The following is a 7,996-nucleotide window of genomic DNA, read 5'->3' on the forward strand; positions in this document are numbered from 1 at the left end:
TAGGGGGCACAGCATGAGGCTAGGGGGCCACAGAGAGAAGTGAAGGGGGAAATTGCTGTAAGGTGACTGAGGGTCAAGCAGCAGGCCGAAGTCAGCCCCACTCTAGCCTTTTGGACTGACTCTGTAGGTTCCCCCCTCTGTGTCAAATTTGCTGTTTAGCCGTTTAGTTGTGTCCGACTCTTTGTGACCCCATGGACCAGAGCACGCCAGGCACTTCTGTCTTCCACTGCCTCCCGCAGTTTGGACAAACTCATGTTCGTAGCTTCGAGAACACTGTCCAACCATCTCCTCCTCTGTCGTCCCCTTCTCCTTGTGCCCTCCATCTTTCCCAGCATCAGGGTCTTTTCCAGGGAGTCTTCTCTTCTCATGAGGTGGCCAAAGTATTGGAGTCTCAGCTTCAGGATCCGTCCTTCCAGTGAGCACTCAGGGCTGATTTGCTTCAGAATGGATAGGTTTGATCTTGCAGTCCATGAGACTCTCAAGAGTCTCCTCCAGCACCATAATTCAAAAGCATCAATTCTTGGGCGATCAGCCTTCTTTATGGTCCAGCTCTCACTTCCATACATCACTACTGGGAAGACCATAGCTTTAACTATACGGACCTTTGACAGCAAGGTGATGTCTCTGCTTTTTAAGATGCTCTGTGTCAAATAACTGGGTTCAAATAAGTGTTGTTTACTTTTTATAATACATGGAAGATGGATCTCCCTCAGGAGGTTCTGGACTCTTCCTCCTTGGAGGTTTCTAAGCAGAGGTTGGGTGGACATCTGTCCACGATTCTACGTTTTTCTGCTTCAACAATATTTCATTATGTTCCTATCATTTGATGTAATTGTATTTTGTATATTTACAAACACAACATCTAAATAGCTACCTTTCTACCAATAGGATGGGGGGCATGGGCGTAGCCAGGGTTTTTGTTAGGGGGGCAGAACCTCAGATTTTTATTGATTCATGTTGATTTTGTACTTTGGGGGGGGGGGCAGCTGCCCCCTCGGCTACACCCGGGGGAGCACAGGAAGAAAACAAGGTCGGAAGGGGGCCGTGGTCGGGAAAAGGTTGGGAAACAGTGATCTAGCAGAATATTCAGTCATCATCATACATTTAAAGTACATTCATTAGGAATATTCTCCTTTTTATCATGATGGATAGATGTCATTCTTAAAGGCACAGGCAGAGCAGTCCTATGCACCAATTATGTTGCGGGGTGGAAATAAGCTGGTGAAACAGTCACCGTATCCTATACATTCTCAGCTGTGGGGAGGAATACACAATAAGTAAATACAAAATAGCAAGAAAATAGCAGGCACACACCCTGCAGCATCCCTCAAAACACATTCTGCTTGTGGTACAACAGTCATTATATATATATATATATATATATATATATATATATATATATATATATATACCCCACCCTCCCCGGCCAGAGCCAGGCTCAGGGTAGGCTAACACCAATAAAATTACAATAAAAACATAATAGGGGAAAAAGTGAATTTAAAATACAGGTAAAAATACAATTTAAAATGCAGCCACATTTTAAAAGTAGTTCATAGACCAAAACTATAAGGGGAGGGAAATATACGGGTCAGATTGAGTCCAAACCAAAGGCCAGGCGGAACAGCTCTGTCTTGCAGGCCCTGTGGAAAGATGTCAAGTCCCGCAGGGCCCTAGTCTCTTGTGACAGAGCGTTCCACCAAGTCGGGGCCAGTACTGAAAAGGCCCTGGTCCTAGTTGAGACCAACCTAACCACCTTGCGACTTGGGACCTCCAAAGTGTTGTCATTTGTGGACCTTAAGGTCCTCTGCGGGGCATACCAGGAGAGGCAGTCCCGTAGGTACGTGGGTCCTAGGCTGCATAGGGCTTTAAAGGTCAAACCCAGCACCTTAAACTTTAAATGTCCTTGAGGAGGCAATGTGTCTTTGGTTCCCCTGCCTTTCCTTCCTATGTTCTCCATCCCAGCTGTCCATCATCAATCTGTAACATATGCAGTGAGTGGTGATGGTGGAGGCAGAGGGATGTGCAATCTGCATAGCAGGAACTGTTTTAATAAATGGGGAGCGAAGGGAAGGTACCTGTCTTTGCAGTGTCCCAACCTTGTTTATTTTGCTCATTTCTGTCTTAGTGTACAGGTTGATGGCCCCCTGGTGAAAGATGTGCATTCTGGCATGATATAAACTATTGGGGCTCAGAGTTCAGAAATTGTGCCTCCCCACATACTGGAGTCGCAATGTAGTTTTGTTACTATTAATTTTTATTATTCGCCAAGTGTTCACAGCCTCATTTCATCATCTCAAGGAATTACGATAATCCCCCCCCCCCCTCGGTTCTATAGCAGTGACACAATTTCAGGAAGTGGTGGCTTTTAATATTACATTCCTGGCAATATGGTTAAGATCTATGCGTGGGAAATGTCTGCTTTCAATAATGCCAAGAGATTCAACAGCTGAGTTTAATTAATGTATGGAACCTAAGAAAGCTATTGGATAAGTCCCAATCTGCACTATACATCTAAAGCAGTATCATACCACTTTAAATGGTCATGGCTTCCCCACTCCCAAGTAATTATGGGGAATGTAGTTTGCTAAAGGTACTGAGAGTTGGTAAGGTAAAGGTAAAGGGACCCCCTGACCATTTGGTCCAGTCACGGACGACGCTGGGGTTGCGGCGCTCATCTCACTTTATTGGCCGAGGGAGCCAGTGTACAGCTTCCGGGTCATGTGGCCATCATGACTAAGCCGCTTCTGGCGAACCAGAGCAGCGCACAGAAACGCTGTTTACCTTCCCGCCGGAGTGGTACCTATTTACCTACTTGCACTTTGACGTGCTTTCGAACTGCTAGGTTGGCAGGAGCAGGGACCGAGCAACAGAAGCTCACCCCGTTGCGGGGATTCGAACCACCAACCTTCTGATCAGCAAGTCCTAGGCTCTGTGGTTTAATCCACAGCGCCACACCACTGAGAGTTGGTAGGAGACTCCTATTCTTATAGTGGTTTGACAATCAATCTCTCTTCTCAGAGAGCTCTAAGAATTGTAGCTCTGTGTGGGGAGTAGGGGTTTCCTTTTTCAGGGAAGGCTATGACTGTTTGAAGTGTTATAATCATAGCATTGTAAATGGAGAGTCCAGATAGGCCAAAGTCTACCAAAGGAAGAACAGAAGAGGAGCTCCATGGAAAAGCATCCCAGCCTTCGCCAACCTGGTGCCCTCCAGATGTTGTCAGACTGCAACTCTGACAATATCTGTAGGGTGCCAATTTGGTGAAGCTGTTTTTAAAATTGTGCTTTAATGTTGTGAAGGGCAGTGAATGAATGAATGAATGAATGAATGAATGAATGCAGTGGCTCTCCAGCATCTCAGAAACAGGATCCCTTTTCATCATCAGCTAGTTCATGCCCTCCAACATTTTTCCGATGACAATAGGGACTTCCCATTCCATAATGATAATTTTACTATTTATACCCCACACATCTTACTGGGTTGCCCCAGTCACTCTGGGCAGCTTCCAACTTATATAAAACATAATTAAACATTAAACAGTGTTTTAAAAAAACCTTCCCTATACAAGATTGCCTTCAGATGGCTCGGGTATTGGATAACTCCATACCCTCCAACATTTTTCCAATGAAAATAGGGACATCCTAAGGAAAAGCGGGACATTCCGGGATCAAATCAGAAACCCGTGATGGTAAAGAATGTGTGTTGTTTCTGTGGTGATTTTTTTTAATGTGAAGAAAATGTGTCTAGCAAAACCAAATGAAAAACAGATTAAAAAATGATTAATAAGGGCCAAGATATAGCCTAACAGTTATATATATTATGATGGCTAAATCAGGGGTAGCAGAAGGTAGATAAGAATGTCCTGGTAAATCTCGCGTTGGTTTGAAGTAGATCAGCAAGGATTTCTGACTCCCCAATTAATTATCAGTGACAATGGTGTGTACTCAGCAACAACAATTCTTCTATATTAGTAAATGTCCCATAGGAAGGAACAGACTACATTACCATTTCAGAGCCTGCTTAAACTTTCCTGTTCAGCCAGACATTCCTGGCTTGATAGCATCTTGATAACAAATGCTTCTGATAACTCTGTAAATTGTATTACATCAGCAACTGGTGTGTTCTGTGTTTTACAGTTTTCTACGTGGTTCTTTTATTTCATTATTGTTGACCACCTAGAGATATTTTAACATACAAAGCATTCTTACAAAATTCCCCAGAGAAAAATATAAATAACAGACTCTAAATGCCAAAGCAATTAAGTTAGCTGAAACCAGGGTTTCTTCATAATTATGACAGGTATGAAATCAGCTGCAATAAGAACAACACAAAGATCAATTTCTTGATGGACTCTGAAAATCGTAATTTGTTTCAGGTCTAGCAATAATTAGCAGTGGGCAAGGAGGGGGCAGCCAAGGCCTCTGTAAGCTCTAATAATAAGTTTAGTGCCTGTGTGCTTTTCTAACGAGCCCCGTTTTAAAAGCCTTTAGCTGCAGGCCAGTTAATAAAACGGAAATGCAGATTCTGTTGGGGAAGATGAGGAGAAGAAAGGGTCCTTTTTCATTCAGGACGTGGAGGGAGCACAAAGGCAAGCTGAAGTGAAAGGGAAATTATGCTCCTGGATTAACTGCAGGAGAGCTGGGTGAGTGTGTGCGTTCCTGCACAATGCTTGAACTTCAAGTGCCAAGAAAAACAGGGCACAACCTCTCTGGGGCCTGTAGAAGCAAAGCAGCTCTCTGCCCAGCAGGCCTTCAGCCTTTCCACATTGTATGTGTTAAGGGGACTGGGGAGAGAAAGGATAATCCCCCTAACCAGGTTATAATGTCAGGTCACCTGCTGAAGCAGAAGATAACCACACCTCCAGCCAAAGTGTTCATCCCATTGCCTTGCTTCTGCCACCTCTCTAAAATACAGAGTCCTTAACATCAGCAGTCAGGGGCGCTTCAGCCGTGTTTTTGTCTGTTTGAAACCTCAGACCTCAATTTCTTATTACTACTGCTTGGTTCTCTTAAATAGGGTTATGTTTAAAACTTTTTTGATTTCTGCCCTGTTTTTTGAGTTTGTTAGAAACTTTAAAACCTCAATTTCATTATCACTACTGCTGGATTCTCTTAAATAGGGCTATGTTTAAAACTTGTCATTGAGGTTTTCATACCTTTTTTGTAAACTCGAGGAAGCATTTTCAGCCCTGCTCTTGAACTTGTTTGATAGCACTTAAAATCTTATTTTTTCTTTATTTCCTTCTGAGGAAACTGATTAGTTCAGTGAAACGAGTTTTGTAGCCGGCATCTTGTAAACTCTTTGTTTAATTCTAGTTTACTTTTTGATTATTCTGTAGTCGATTACTTCTCGTTTCAGGGATTTTCACGGTAATGTTTTGTTTTGTGTAACGTCTCTAAAATACAGCTGTTAGAGCATCTCACAATATTAGGAATGTTTTATTAATACAAACACGAATCAGGAGCTGCTGTTGCAATACGCCTAGCTTTAAGATCCCATCACCTTATTATACAAGTCATCCAAGAGGCACAGTGGTTTAGACCACAGTGCCACCCACACACCCCTCTTGGGCTGAATCCTAAGTTTATCTAATATATGGGGCTTGGGTTGTAGGTTTCTTTAAAAAAACCAACAAACCCTAAATAGATGTGTGGTTATCATGCTACTATTGCACCCCATATGAGGGCTGACTCCAAGCTGCTGTGGGTCCTGATTCACCAGTAAGTCATTCTTTTAGCGCATGCAAAGTGCTTCACAATGCTACATATTCCTTCCTATTACCATATTGATTCCATTCGTTCATTCATTCATTTAATATTAACATTTTAGCTCCCTTTCTAATTTCCTTCAACACCCCGCAGAGAATCCAGCATATGGGGAGGAACTGCAACTCTGCTTTGCATGCAGAAGGTGCCAAGTTCAATCTCTGGCACCCAGGGCAGGCCCAAGACATTGTGGCACCTGAGGCAAACCACAGAATAGCTCCCCACTCCCTACCAGGGAAGAAGGGCTGAGTGAAGGTCTACATCAGGAACAAGGGGGAAGGAATAAAGATCTACAGTGGGATCTTCCGCCCGAGGCAGTTGCCTCACCTTGGCTCATGGTAGGACCAGCTGGCATAAGGTTACCAGACGTCCTTGTTTCCCGGGGACAGTCCCTGGATTTACAAATCAGTTCCCTGACAAAATCCATCTATTTAGTAGGAAGTTGAAAAGTGTCCTGGGATTCATTGGAAAAAATCTGGTACCCTTAAGCTGGCGTCTCCAGGTAGGACTGGAAAAGTCCCTTGTCTGAAATCCTGGAAAGCTGCAGTCACTTCACCTAAGCAATACTGAGTTAGATGGCTCCATCTTATAAGCCAGAATTTCCCAAACTTTGGTCTCCAGCTGTTTTTGGACTACAATTCCCATCATCCCTGACCACTGGTCCTGCTAGCTAGGGATGATGGGAGTTGTAGTCCAAAAACAGCTGGGGACCAAAGTTTGGGAAACCCTGTTCTAAGCGGTTCCCACTCCTTATTACACCATTGCATTCAAAATTGTTTTTTCTTTGCCACCAAATGCTAAGCGTGTTGAACAGCAGTCAGCTTCTGTAAATTAAGGCCACTATACATATGGGGTAAATTGGGAAAGGGTCACATGCTGGGAAGAATCAGCTGGAGAGAGAGAGAGACTTTCAAGCACACTTGGCCATTTTTAGCCCAACGGTTCCCCTAGCCACCAACTGTGCTTGCGTGGCTTGATTCAGATGAGAGAGAAGATGGAGTCATTTGCCGGCTTTACATTATTATGTAACCTTAATCTCTGCAAAGCTGAATGGAATGAATACATTTTAGCCCTCGGCGTGTTTTGTTAAGTAGTGGAGGGGGGGTATATGGAAGGGGGGAGAACAAGACGCAAGAAAGCAGGAACCCAGATGGAGGGAGACATGTTTCAGAACTTCAATACCGGCAAGAACTTTAGGACAAGCTCAAATGTGTTTGCAAGAGAATTAAACCTGGTACTGTACCGAACGATGTGTAAGAATTTCTCTTCAGTTTTTTAAAATTGTGAACCTGAAACATAGTTCTGCATGGGAAAACGACTCTTCCCCCACCAAGGTTGAGACAGAGAGGGTTCTTGCCAGCACAGTTTGCAGTAACCTCTTGTGCTTGTGTGTTCTGCTTGGGTTTGCCTCGGAAAGCAACCCAGAAGCTGTGGCTAGTGAAGATTCCCTGAAGCTCTATTTCCCAGGCAAGGCAGAACCACAAGGAGCATTTTACACCTATTCCATTTCAGCTGCCTATTAGCTTTCATTTTGAAGTGGAGATGCTATAAATCCCTCAAAGGCCTGAGCCTTTCTGGATCTGGGGCACATTTGGTACGATAGCCATCTCACAGAAGAAAATGATGCTCAGGGATCTCCCCTGCCCCAATAGGCAACACACCTGCACTCCCATAAAACATATAAATGGTCACAAACAAAAAGTTTAATGTCTTTCTTTTTTAACTGGCAGAGGCAGGTGGTCTTGTTGAGGACCCATCATAAGGGGGTCTACTTCTGTGTGAACCTCCTTGTTCTCAGAGATGCTTTCTTTCACAACATTGCTCAGAGGTGGGGAACACTGTACAGACCAAGGGCCACATTGCTTTCTGGGCATCCCTGTGTGGGCCACGTGCTGCTGGCTGCTGGCATCAGAGGCAAAAAGCAGGCAGAGCAAGGAATATACTTTTCACCTTGGTGCAGTAGGCTGCTTTTGGCACATACACAGACTTCTCTATCCTCCATCAAGACAATTCTGGGGAGAGTCCTAAGGGCTAGGTGGAAAGGCCTAGAGGGCCACATTCAGCCTCCAGCCCTGAGGTCGCCCACCCAGTCCTTGCAAAGACCCTTGAGGGGTCAATATTTTTTCTGCAGTGGCACCCACCCCCTAGAATGCTTTATCCTTCTGATGCCCTGAAGCTTCTCCTGCTTAATCTCTGGTCACGTTTTGTCACCGAGCAAAATGAAGCCATTCCT

Source organism: Podarcis tiliguerta, assembly GCF_965153285.1.
Source record: "Podarcis tiliguerta genome assembly, chromosome: 3".
Classification (NCBI taxonomy): Eukaryota; Metazoa; Chordata; class Lepidosauria; order Squamata; family Lacertidae; genus Podarcis; species Podarcis tiliguerta.